General features: G+C 43.5%; 1 protein-coding gene across 3 annotated transcripts in view; it reads right to left on the bottom strand.

Annotated features, from left to right (window-relative positions):
* LOC146817182 (uncharacterized) overlaps window positions 1-14,559 on the bottom strand; it is a 146,527-nt gene that overhangs the window by 16,065 nt on the left and 115,903 nt on the right. The window lies entirely within an intron of this gene.

Below are 14,559 nucleotides of genomic sequence, written 5' to 3' on the forward strand. Positions count from 1 at the left end.
AGGCCCGGTCTCCTGTCACAGCTGGACGGACAACAACGCGTACCCACAGGATTTCCTGTATCTCCCTCCTGCCGAGCGGGGGTAACTGAGGCTGCGATCAACACCCAGACGAGGCGGTGAGAAGTGCGAAGTATCCCGACCAGAGCCTAGCTGAGAGAGCAAGATCCGAGGTATACAGAGGCCCACCAGTTTCCGAAGTTCCGAAGTTTTCGAGTCGAGTCCAGTCCGGTTCAAGTCCAGTTCAGTTCAGTTCCGAGGCCTTCTGTTTCGAGCTACCCGGTGAGTACCATTGTCGGGGAGGCGTTCTGACGTGCACATAGTTTGTGCCGGTCAAGACGGGTTTGGGTACACAAATCCGGTCTGCACTGTTTCAGCAGTGTATCTGTACTGTTTAGCAGTATATCAAGTATGTCTAGTATATAATTCAGAATTATCTAGTTAGTACCGAGTATTATGCTTAGTGACTAGTTCCCTAAATGGCCATCATTGTTTATTCATTAAATGTTAAATGTTAAAATGTTTTTAAACACGTTCTGCATATTGTGGTGTGAATGACTGTTCATTATTGTGGTTTGTGGTATTAAACGTGTTCAAAATTAGGTATCAGATCAGTTCTCAATATGCCGCTCTTTTCGAAATTAAGACAGATCAAAACTAGAAAAGGGGTACTCGAAGAAGCTGTTCCCATTCCTCCTAGGGACACTCCAGGGTACTTCATGTATCATAAACATGGCCTGGACGCCATATTATTTCTTGATTTATGGGTAGACTACACCAAGGAATTACCAGAAAGTCAGAGGTGGCCCGCAGCTGGGACCTGGGATGCAGATTGCATCATGAAAGTAGAGGAAGAATTATGGAAAAAGAAAGCTAGACAGTCACAGAAAGATGCCATTGAATTATGGCGTAAAGAATGAATGAATGAATGAATACTGATTTATATAGCGCATGGCTACCCTAGGGCATCCCAGCGCTGTTAAGACTGAGGACGCTGTCAGGCATTAAAGGATGTTCTTAAACAAGAATGTCTTTAGTTGCTTCCTGAAGGCAGTATGATTTAATTCATGCCTGATGTTGTCAGGGAGTTTATTCCATTCTTTAGCTGCTAGGACCGAAAGTCGACGGCCACCCATACGGGCCAGTCTGACCTTTGACACAACCAGCAGATTGCGTTGGTTAGATCTAAGAGATCTGACCGAATGATAGCGCCGAAAGAGAGGATCCAAAATGGATGGGCCAAGGTTGTGAATAGACTTATGTGCCAGACACAAAGTCTTAAACACAATCCTTTCATGGACTGGAAGCCAGTGTAGTAGTCTGATTGAGGGTTTAGCTGATGATCGTTTAGGGATTTTCATGAGTAGGCGAGCTGCACAATTCTGTACAGCTTGCAGAGTTTTTATTGTAGTAGCAGGGGCCCCCAGATAGATAGCATTCGCATAGTCCAGTCGCGAGAGAACCAGCGACTGTACTAATATGCGTCTGGCTTCAAAAGGGAGTAGGTCTAGGATTTTTTTAAGAACTCTCATGAGTCCATAGCAAGTCGAGGCTACTTTGTTGGCCTGATGCTGGAAGTTCAAGGCAGAATCCAGCCAGACCCCTAGACTTTTTATTTTGGTCTTGGGCTTCGGAGGGGGTCCAAGACGCTGCGGCCACCAAGGGTCCAGGTTGATTGGGGCTTTATAGCCCAGCAGCATGATGTCTGTCTTGGCTCCATTCAGCTTCAAACAGGACGAGGTCATCCAATCAAGTACATTGGAGAGACAAGGGGTAAGATTGTTAATCCCCTGATGTGAGGTATCGTCTCTCACCAGGGAAACAACCAGCTGTGTGTCATCGGCGTAGGTGACAAGCTGAATTCCCCAAGGGAGCACCACCTCAGCCAAAGGTCTCATATAGATATTAAACAGAGTAGGGCTGAGGGATGAACCCTGGGGAACGCCGTGACTCAGTTGCAGCTGGCTTGAAGCCACCTCATCCTCAAAGACGGAAAAGTATCTATCCGATAGAAAGGATTGAAGCCATTTAAGAGCCAGACCCGAAATCCCTGCAAGACGTAGCCTATGCAGCAGAAGAGAGTGGTTTACAGTATCAAAGGCTGCGCTGAGATCCAATAGGACCACCGCAGCGCAGCCTCCTGCATCTACAATAGTCCTGGTCGCCTCCACTACCGCCACCAGTGCAGTTTCTGTTCCTTGCTTCGCTCTGAATCCAGTCTGGGATGAATGTAATGCATCAGAGGACTCAGCAAATGAGGAAATAACCTGGTTGACGTGTTTTTCGGCTATTTTACCAAGGCTCGGGAGAAGCGAGATAGGTCTGTAATTAGCCAGATCTTCAGGGTCTAAATTAGGTTTTTTCAATAGGGCACGAACCTTTGCCTTCTTCCAATTGGGGGGCACAACTCCTGAAGTTAAAGAGGCATTGATGACCTGCATTATCACCGGGCATACTGTTCCAGAGACCTGTTTGAGAACCGTTGGGGGGGCAACGTCCTGTGGAGAGCCTGATTTGAGGTGGTTAAGGAGCCTTTCAACATTGGCCAAATCAAGCGGCGGAAAGATCTGGAGAACTCCAGCTGAATTAGTGGTAGCCACAGCCGGCGTGTCAGGGCTAGTCTCCAAGTCATCTAGACTATGTGACGTTGTTGCAAAACTCGAGTAGATATTGGAGACTTTAGATTCAAAGAAAGCGGCTAAATCCTCACAATGTTTTTGGGGATCCAAAGCTGGGATAGTTGGTCTCTGAGTAGTCACCAGAGATTGGAAGATTTTAAAAATCTCTCTAGGAGCATTGGCTGCTTCTGAGATTTTACCCTGATAATATGCTGCTTGAGTAGATTTTAATAAGTTTTTGTAGGATCTGAGAGAGGCTTTGTATTGGGTTTTCAAAGCTGGTGCAAAATCCTTTCTCCACTTCCTTTCCGCGCGTTTACACACCCGCTTAAGTTCCTTGAGTTTATCGGAGTACCAAGGTTGTTTGTTTTGGCCCTTCCGATGATGTATCTCTTTCTTAGGGAGAGTGGTGTCAAGGGTGGAATTGAGCCAGTTGTCAAAGGCTTCATTCGCAACCACTGGATCCTCGTGAGGAGAAGGCGGACAGCTCTTCAAGGCAGTCTCCCACTCCCCAACTGGGAGTCTGGACCACACTCGACTAACTTTCTTAGAGAGAATCATATAGACGTACAGAAAAAGCGCTCAGACAGGAAGAGAAAAGTAAGGAGAATTCAAATAAAGTTCGAGAAAATCTATTAATTGAAGAAGGTATTCGAGTAAAATCAGAACAAATAGACAGACAAAGAAATGCCCTTATGAATGGTATGTATCCTCTTCTGGCCGAAGGGTTACCTAAGGCTACTCCGGAGATACCAAAAGACTTGCCACCCCCATTGTTTCCGATAAAAGTACATCCCAAAGGGCATCCCAGAACCGCAGAAGATGTTTTTCTTTCCTCTTATTTAGACGACGCAGCTCCCGAGTATGCTAATACTGCGCCACATAGACCGCCTGCCGAGGGGGTTCAACGCCAAGACCCTCCTCCGTCTGTACCTCCGCAACAGCAAACTCCGACACAAGTTCCGGCAAGCACATCTGTTTCTACATCTGTATCCACACCTATGGTTGCTATATCACGTTCAACAAATCCTTTCACACCCAGCACCCCAGGTGGGCTACCGGAGGTACATCAAACATTTTTTCCACGCCACCCAGAGTAAATAAACTTTCCTTTCAAGAATTAGCCCACCAACGTACGCCCAAACTAGTAACTCCCAACATGCTCAAGGAACTTCTAATAGATTGTAGATATGACCCTGTGCCCGGAAAAGGGGACGAAATGCTGCTGGCATCATTACGTATCCGACGAGCTGCAATATATTTAGGGAGGCTACCAGGAATGACTACACATTTAGAAAATATATATCACTTTGTCCAGTCAGGGCGAGATTCTGAGAGTATTAACAGAGCCATGGAGTACCAGAAAGTGGAAATACAGGGGGAACTGTTACGTTTCCTCATAAACTGTGTGATCAGAAATCAAGACCGACCAGGGGTAAATCCGGAAGAAATGCAAATTCTTACCACATGGAGTCGGAATATATCAGAGGGGAGACATGATAAACGATCATGTATAGTAGCTATGTGCCGCAAGATCCGCAAAGAAGTAGAACGAATACACGAAGAAAGATTAGCAGTAGACGAGCCTGAACAAACCGAGGAGGAGGAAGAATTAGAACTGCCCACAGGACAGTTAGAAACCATGGCCTATGTAGGTAGAGGAAGATCTTGCAATAATACTAGATGCTTTACTGATCCGATACGTCCGATACGTCCAGATAATAGCAGAAATTTCCAAACTCCTATAATAAATATAAGGTCCCCCGAACATTCGTTCCAAGCCGCTGACAAATTACTCCGAGAACGAAGGGGTTATCATATACTCGATTCTATGGACGAACAAGAATTAGCCAGGTCAGCCGTTCACTGGGTTGATAATCCCGGAAAATATAGTGATGATACACTAGCGCATACGTTTTTGAACCTCACCCCAGATGAACAGCGTTTAGCTGGTATCTATATGATTCAACAACTCCTTATATTATATAAAAGCCAACACTCCGATCCTGGTCCCTTACCTGATATATTGACTGAATTACTCACGAATAAATGGAGAGGTTCAGGTACTGAGTTAATTAGAGAAATCCTAGAATCCAGAAAGCAGTACATTCTTTTTGTATGTCCCGAACATGTCTCACTGCCCATCAAAGAAAGAACGACGTATTATATGGATAGACAGAATCCCTTACGCGAAGTCCACCCGATAAAAGGTGAGGACAATCAGTTTAAACGTGTATTTGTATATACACCTATATCTAAAATAGAACTATTAGAAATGAAGAAAGTGGTACCCAGTCATGACAAAGACCCAGCGGGTTTCCACCGTGAAAGAGAATGGGAGAATATACCTATCCCGACATTATGACAATATTGAAGGTATTAATGCCTGCGGGCATTTACGAAAAACTCAAGGAAAAGGATTGGGAGGTGGGAGACCAGAAGATAGATTGGACAGCATTAGAAAACGAAGAAAAAGCTTGAGGTCCAGGTTCAGGGCTTGGGGAAAAGACCAAAACACTACCAGGTTTACTAGTACAGGTACTGCCACGTTTATTAACTACGAAAAAGGAAGACTGGGGTGCAATCTCAGCCTGTAAACAAAAGCACGATGAGGACACTAGTGATTTCTATGCCCGATTCGAAAAATGTTTTGGTATAAATAGTGGAATAAAAGCAAGTAGCGAATCGTATCCACATCTGTTTGTGACAAAATTAGTTGAAAATTCCTTGCCCCAAGTTAAGAATAGAGTATTGAAATTCGAGAGTACCTGGCAAGGTAACACTCCGTCACAAATGTTACAAATGCTACAGTACCATCACAATAGAATTAGAGAGGAACAAGAACATGAACAAAGACGCATGAAAGACACGAAAATGAAAATGCTAGTTTCCCAGACAGTTCCAGCTGACGGTCATAAAAAGGGTATGACACAGTCCAGTGTCTCAGCAGGTCCTGTAAAAGGGACATGCAACTATTGTAAACAGCCAGGTCATTATGTACACGATTGTCCAGTTTTAAAACATAATATCGCCATAGGTAACACAAAAGAAAGACCACGACCACTTAGACATGATCAGAACCAACAAGGAGCCCCGCAGCATGCACAGTCCATGCCAGCTCCGCAACAGTCTATGCCAGCTCCACCACCGCAGCCTATTGCTGCCACACAAACAACGACACAACAGATGTATCAGACCGCACAGTATGACTATCCTGATTATCAACGATACTCATGAAACAGCCTAGAGAGGGAAGTTGGCTTACCCCTTATCGAGGTCCCTGTAGATCAAGAAGGACCTTATGTACACAGTGAACTATTAGGCCAAGATAGAAAATTTTTACTTGATACAGGGGCAAGCCGAACAACCATAAAACGTAGTGAAGTTCCAGGGGCACCCCTCTCAGGCTCACAGAATATTTCCCTTGGCTTTTCAGGAAAACCTATCATTAACGAAGTATCACAGCCTCTTCCACTTACGATTGGTCCCTTGACACGAACTACAGATTTATTACTTACTAAATCATGTCCAGAAAACTTGTTAGGTATAAAAACATTGAAAGCCCTAGGAGCTATAATATGTTGTTCTCCGGAAGGAGTAAGATTGTTTTTACGTGATTTCAAAGGGCACTATGTGTCCCGAGACATGGATGACCGACTGCAGACTTTACCCACACATTTATGGGCACAAGGCCCTACAGATGTTGGTTGCATGAACATTACACCATATCGAGTCACACTAAAGGCAGGAGTGGTACTACCATGAATGCGACAATACAAGTTACCCCCAGATGCTGTAGTGGCTTTACTGCAAATCATTGACGAGCTTATTACCCAAGGAGTGGTTGTGGAAACCGACTCCAATGTATGTAATTCACCGATAATTCCGATTCTTAAACGAACTGATCCAAAAGCCCCGCCAGTATATCGATTGGTTATTGATCTGCGCGAATTAAATAAATGTATTGTACCACAATACCCCGTAGTCCCAGACATTTCTTCATTACTGACAGCCATTGATTCCGAAGCAACATTCTTTACTGTAATTGATCTCAAGAATGCCTTTTTCAGCGTCCCAATAGATCCGGAAAGCCAATACTTGTTCGGATTTAGTTTAAATGGACGAAGCTTTAAATTCACACGCGCACCTCAAGGATTCACAGAAAGCCCCAGCATCTATAGCCAAGCACTGAAACGAGAACTTGACAGTATCCACATGCCAGTCAACACTGCCCTGCTTCAATATGTCGATGATCTGCTGATCACCGCTAGAAGCGAACCTGAATGTGAAAAAGCCTCACTGACGGTTTTACAATTTTTGGCCGAAAAGGGGCACAAGGTGTCCCCTTCTAAGCTGCAATTCTGTGTCCAGCGAGTTGTTTACCTTGGGCACTCGCTGTCCAAGGAGGGAAGGCAGCTTACACCAGATCGCATCCAGTTAATTGCTAACATGCCAATACCCAAGACACAAAAGGAGGTGCGGGCTTTCATAGGCCTCACTTCATATTGTAGGCAGTGGATCCCTCAGTATGCATTTCTAGCAAAACCACTCATCCAGTTGACAACACAGGAGGCAGCCACATCGACTGTTCTCCCTTGGACTCAGGAACATACACAAGCTTTTGAAAGCCTAAAGAAAGCTTTATGTCAAGCACCTGTTTTAGCAACACCATGTTACAATAAACAGTTTACACTCTTTGTCACAGAACGCGAAGGTACTGCCTTGTCAGTACTCACACAGGAACAAGCAGGATCACACAAACCATGTGCTTATTTTTCTAGTACATTAGATCCCGTAGCTCAGGCTCTGCCTGCGTGCCTGAAATCAGTGGCAGCGACAGCTTTAGCAATCAGACAAAGCGATGCCATAGTACTAGGACACCAATTGACAGTACAAGTACCACATGCAGTAGAGGTTCTCTTGAACCGCACACAAACACAACACTTGACTATAGCAAGACTCACCGGTTACGAATTAACATTGTTTCAGCCACACATAGAAATCAGACGTTGTAGTACATTGAATCCTGCCACACTGTTACCAGTAAACGGAACAGACCCACTAGCACATGATTGTATTGAAGTTATCACTATCACGACGAAACCTAGACAAGACTTGACAGACGTCCCATTGTCAGATCCAGACCTGACGTTGTATGTAGATGGTTCATGTATGAGAACAAGTACAGGAGAGCTAGTGGCCGCGTATGCAGTCACAACAGACACTGAAATCATTGAAACAAATTGCATAAATACCTTGTCAGCTCAAGCAGCAGAGCTTATCGCTCTGACACAAGCCTGTATTCAAGCCACAAATAAAAAAGTCAACATATACACTGATTCACGTTATGCATTCGGAGTTGTACATGACTTCGGCGTGCTGTGGCGAGAGAGAGGTTATTTAACTTCTCACGGTGCCCACATTCAGCACGGACCCCTCATTCATGCCTTATTAGATGCAATACACCTACCCACTGCAATATCAATTATGAAATGTAAAGCTCATACGAAAGTTACTGATATCATTTCCCAAGGCAATGATCTAGCTGACAGAACAGCTAAACAGACTGCTCAAACTCAAACATCTGACATGACAAAGACAATAGTTCCGACACCAACATATTGCATGACGGTTAAGGATCCCGCTCTTGACGTAATTGACATACAGACACATGCTACACCAGATGAAATAAAGAAATGGACTGAATTAGAAGGGATCCAAACGGATCAAGGATGGATGACGAAGGAAAAATCTGTGTGGTTCCTTCCTGATTCAATGGTCCAAGTTATCATTAATACAATACATAGTCCAGCGCACCTAGGAGAAAAAGCTATGCTAGACAGCATTCAACACATTTGGTTCAACAAACATTTACGAGCAGCAGCCAAACAAAAAGTTCGTACCTGTATGATTTGTTGTCAGTTTAACCCAGGTAAAAGCATTCCCGTAGAACAAGGTGGATTTCAGCCTCCTGATCACCCTTTTGAAGTCCTCCAGATGGATTATATCCAGATGGAACGATGTCGAGGATTCAAATATGTTCACGTAGTTGTCTGTGCTCTTTCCCGTTGGACAGAGGCATACCCGGTTTCAGATTACACTGCCCCGACTACTGCCAAACAGTTGGTTCGAGAATTCTTCCCACTGTACGGTTTACCACGTGTTGTCTACTCAGATAACGGCCAGCCGTTCTCATCCGAACTAATGAAATACGTTTCACTTTTGTTAGGCTATCAGTGGAAATTTCACTGTGTCCGACACCCCGAGGCAGCAGGTCTCGTGGAACGACATAATCAAACTCTGAAAATTAGATTGGCCAAAATATGTAGAGAGAAAGGTGTCGACTGGGTAGTAGCCTTACCAGTTGCACTCTTTTACATGAGAATGGTTAGCGCACTCTCAAACAGGGCTATCCCCTTATGAGGTGGTCTTTGGCAGACCACCAAATATGTGGGGGACGCCTATACCACGCAAAATAACTGATGTTGACTGTAATATGCTGACAGATTACCTGGCTTCCTTGATGTCTGCACTACAATCTTGTCGTTCACAGGTAGCTGCAGCCTTTCCCGACAACACCGAGGTGAAACCCCATGACGTAGTTCCCGGGGACTTGGTGTTAGTGAGAAATTTTGACCGGAAGTCTCAGCTGGACCCTAGGTGGAAGTCGCCTCAACTAGTACTGCTAACCACAAGGACAGCCGTGAAGATCGAAGGTCGCAAAGGCTGGATACATTCAAGTCATATCAAGAAATTTCATGGACTACAATCAGATGTAAACGATACACCTCGCGTGTCTTCACCGATTGACTCAAAGCTTCCTTTGGTTGAACCGAGTAATCAGGAACAATATAAACTAAAACTAAGGTCTAATAAGTCAGACAATTTGATTGTTTAAGTCCTCTCCAAGGTGAATCGGTCGAATTTGTCTCTGACATGAATCCCCTAGACCTGAATAGAGAAAGACACCGAAAGAAGCAAATGAAACAACATGTGTACTGTAAATCACTGCGTAGTCATTGCACAGTGACGTTATTAATTTTGTTTTTCTTAAGTCTTTTAATAATCGCTGCAAGTATATTGTTGCACGTATATTATCCTATTTCTAAACATGTTTACAATGTTACTGCTGAACATTCTTTTAGTGAATTACCCCCGCATGAGTTGTCCTATAGATTTGCGCTGCGCAATAACACTTTCATTAGTATGTTACATCATTCCCATCAGGCTAGCAATGCTACGAATTGTTGGATATGTGGCCGACTCCCTCCCTATCAGAACTATAAAGGAATTCTGCCTCTCTTTCCATACCCGTTCACACACAATGGCTCCTGTGGAGCATGGTTTAGTTTAATTAATTCCCTAGATTCGAATTCTGCAGTTTATCAAGACAACTGGGTATGGGGAAACCTGAACTTAGTTTTACTCAAAGTCTGTTACCCTAACAAGGAGGGACTTCCCAAAAGAACAGGAACTGATCTAGAAAATGAGGTATATGGATTATGGAATTTCACGCTTAATCTCATGATCCTGAATGTTGAATCCGAAGCTGCACCAATTTTGCCCGCTATGTCAGTATTTCCAGTTAAAGGTGAATTATGTGTAAGAAAGAATGGTTCCATACATATGGGCCATAGTAGATGCACCACTGTAATAGAATTCAGTGATCAAGGCAAGTCTATATTTAGAGCTTCTCGCCATTCCTACTTCATATGTGGTCAGACTGCATATATACGTTTGCCTCTAGATTGGGATGGTACCTGCTACATCGGATTCCTTTTGCCACCTGTTTTCCTAGCTCCTCCTGATTATCATAGAAATACTCATTTAGTACACAATAGAGAACGGAGAGATCTCCCAATAGTCGATTACACTGAGACAGCATGGGAAAAATACACAGATTTCAATAAAGGTCTCTTTCCCTATATAGGTACAGTTATCAATAGTAAGCTGATACGTAGATTAACCAGAACCCTTGAATCAGTAGTGAACGAAACTATTTCCGCCTTAGGCAATTTAACAGAAGAGCAGTCTGCTATGCGGATTGTTGTGCTTCAAAATCGTCTTGTCCTTGACGTCATCCTGGCCGATAGGGGCGGAGCTTGTAGGGTCATCGGATCAAGCTGTTGTATTTTCATACCAGAAAATTCGCCGTCAGTATATAAAGCCATAACTCGCCTTCATAAGATTGTAAGCCAGATACACCAGAATCCAGGCACCTGGACTTGGTCCGGTTGGTTTTGGAGTGTATTGTCAACATTTGGATGGAGGGTCCTATCCTTCCTAGGTATTGGCTTTCTCATACTATTCAGTTGCTGCTTATGCCTACAATGTGGACCAGCGATTTGTGGTCTGTGTGCCACATCGTGTATTCCACCATCAAGATTTCATTCATCCCAGAAGAAAAAAGAAGAACAAATGATGCTATATGAACAGATCAACGGATTGATGAAGATTGATATCTCTTAAGGGCAAGTAGGGGACAAGGAGGGAATGTGGAAATATGGATTTTTATGATCAGTTATGTCCCCTATCTTGGACCCCAACGGTTTCATGTATAAATCACAAGTACATGTATGTTCCCTCCAGTTCCAGTTATGAAGACGCAAACACATGTGCGTCCACCGCCAACATGTCCTCTTTCAGATCCGCCATGAATGGGTCGGATATTCCATTCCTAAGTATGAAAGGCCACCGGCTTTATATGGTTCATTTATCCCATTTTACAGTCCAGGCGAGTAGGCCCTGATTCTGCCATCAAGCCTTTTCTTGCCTTCTGCCTCTGAAAGCTCCAGTTTGAGCTCGCATCTGTATCCATGAACTTTGTCCTACTCCCTGCGCGGCTAACGGTGCCTGACTCGACCTGTCTGCTTGCCAAAAAACTGTATTTCACCTTCGAGATTATCTGCTCCGCTCCCCATCCAATGCATTCCTGTCTAGTAGTTTAAGTAAACATTCTTCCAGCTACCGAGCAAAAGGCCCGGCTTCTCTGTCTTTATGCAAGTAATTCATAGCCCTGTTACTATGGAAGATTTCTGCCCTCGCATCTAGTGTAGACACTTAGACGCTTGTACACGCACTCACAGTCAGTATAGAATAGATTTTATTCGAGAGACCTTTCCTTTTGGATAACATAGTTCTTTAAACATAGGATGTTAGATATGATTTGGGATTAGGTTGACTTGACCCCCCAGACTTCTGTCTCCACATGTAGAGCTAAATGTCAAGTCCCCTTCACCCCCTAGTTGCACGTCAATCACACGTCATGCTGCTGCGCGCGCATCTCTGCCGAGTATTTCTGCTGACATTGCGAAATTCTTTCATGGAACCACCCTGTTGTGACATCATACCTAATGACGTTCTTCAGTTACGCCCAGTTACACCCATTTTAAGTTACGCATGTATGTTTTTTATCTTTGTTATCAACTGTTACGCCTCCTGCATCTGTTCCACTGTAATGCCTATTGTATAAAAATGATTACCTGTCAATAAAGTATTGTCCTTCACTTCCTAAACCTTCGTGGTGATGGAATATGGAGTCCATCAATTCGAATTGATTTTGGAATAAAGCCCGTTCCGAACCTCTAATACCACGGATTCTGCCTCTTATTTTACTGAGCTATTATTATAGATTTTCCGCATCAAATTAAGAACCGGTAATTAAATTATTTACCACAACAGGACGCCAGTAATATGCGCGCATATTGTGTAACATAGTTTTAATATATGCGTCACAGTGTTTTAAACACATGCACAAATTACAGCAAACAAAGCAAGAGGCGTGTTAACGTGCCAAGCAGGAGGCGTGTTAACGCGGCATCAATAATACGCGTGCACATAGCCTGTCCTGCAACCTTATGTAACGCCGCCGTATGCGTTCACAGCTCATGTCTTCAAAAGCGTGTGAGAGGCGTGTTAATGCAGCATCAATAATACGTGCACATAACCAGTCCTGCAACCTCAGCTAACGTCGCCGTACGCGTTCACAGCTCATGTCTTCAACAGCGAGTGCACCTATCTTGTCCCGCATCGCTAAGCAAATCGGCAACAATAGATCTCGCTTACGCGAGCAACACATGGTGCTGCATCGCTAGGCGACACCTAAAAATTACTGCTGTTCATTATAAAGGCAAATGCAGACAATCCCATTACATAGCAAACAATACACTTGAATATTGTTTAACTATTGACCTTTATCCTGGCACTCAAAATATCACCTACGGGAAACTGCTACTCCACAAATCTCTCAGAAGAAATGGTGTGGTACCACCGGGAGCATCAATTACAGGATGTGGCTGCACAACTAGCGAACAAATCGTGGCCTATGCAGTTTTTGAAGTGCCACATGATGAATGCACAAAAGCGATTTTCGGATGACTGTCCGGACAAGTCAGGATGTAGTGGAAGGACCGAATGAAGGTACGAAGCCAGGATGAACACTTGCAGCTTCCACACAAATATGAACAGAAGCAAAACTGACTTAAACAAATGTGTTTGTAAACACTCTATGATGGAATGCACAAGTATCTCCATTTGTTGATCTCTTTCCGAAAGTCGTTTTGCTCATATTTCTCTAAAAACATATAGTGCGCTGTATCAGATTGAATGAGGTCACTGAAAGTCTGCATTTTAATAACTGTGATTGAGACACTACATGAATGGATGCTCTGTCTCCTTGGGCCCTGCAAATTCATTTCACAAATCAGTGCATTGTAATTTTAGTTTGTATACATGAACCAATTGTCCAAATTGAACTAACGCAACCACTATCAATGAGCTGTAAAACTAATGCACAGGTCTGACAAAATGGAGCAGTCTGACAACTATAGTGGGACTATACCTGTCAGCACATGGCAAAACCTGCCCTTGTCTCCTGGTATCTGTGTCCAGCCAACCTCAGAGTGCAGAGCCAATATTTGGCACACATGTTACCTTGATGAATCAACTGCATGCATCGCTGATTGCCCCCAGTGAACCACAACAAATATTCAGTGATGTTGGGCAGACATTTACAGGTGTGGGTTGGCAAGTAAGCCTGCTGTGAGTTGTTAACCTATAATTCTAATAGAAAGTGCTAAAATTGCCAGAATACATGGTGCTGTTGGCACAAAACACGACTGGCCAAATAGATTCCCATGACACCTAGTGCATATATAATAAACACACCATTACATAAATGAATACCACTGTAATGTGGCATGCCCGGGGCAGAGTTGCATTTTCCCACCCTTATGGGTTTGGTGTAATGCCAGGAAGCGAACGTTGCAGCATGGTAAGGCTTGCTAATCATGATTATAGGTGCAGGTACATTTGCATGTTACTGTGATATGCATCATAAATCCAATTTTATATGTTATTAGTCTATAAATGCCAAAAAGTATAAGAATAATAAATCAGAAATAGTTGTATCAACATTATCAGAAAATAGCATAAGCTCATATAGTACTTAAGAAGGGCAAATCGGGAATTTTCGGTGTTTTAGTGACCATGCAAACCTTCACTCACCGTCCCTCTGATGGAAGGTTGAGAAAAATCATCATACACACCCTGAGATCTTATATTAGTAATTCCAAGCATGCATTTATTATTTCATTTAAATATGATTTGGTACCTAATGTTCTCTTTGTAAATATGCAGTACTATTTGTACAGTGTAAACTTGTAGTAGTAGGGATTCAGCTAACCCTTATAAAATGAGTGAGGCGATAAGGTAACTGAAGTCTAACTGAATATTCATTGCATTTTGTGAGTCTTGAGGGTAAGAATGTTCTCATAATGTGATTATCCTGAGCAGGTTAGTCCTGCCATTTCAGTTAACAGTTTCATATTGTTTACTCCTTCCCTTCATGTGCTAGGGTAGGGCTCACTCTCACAGCGCTTAGAGACCTGACAGTGATTATGCGCTCTACAAATGACAATTACAATTACTCCTACACAGTACAAAA

This window comes from Triturus cristatus, chromosome 6, assembly GCF_964204655.1.
Source record: "Triturus cristatus chromosome 6, aTriCri1.1, whole genome shotgun sequence".
Lineage (NCBI taxonomy): Eukaryota > Metazoa > Chordata > Amphibia > Caudata > Salamandridae > Triturus > Triturus cristatus.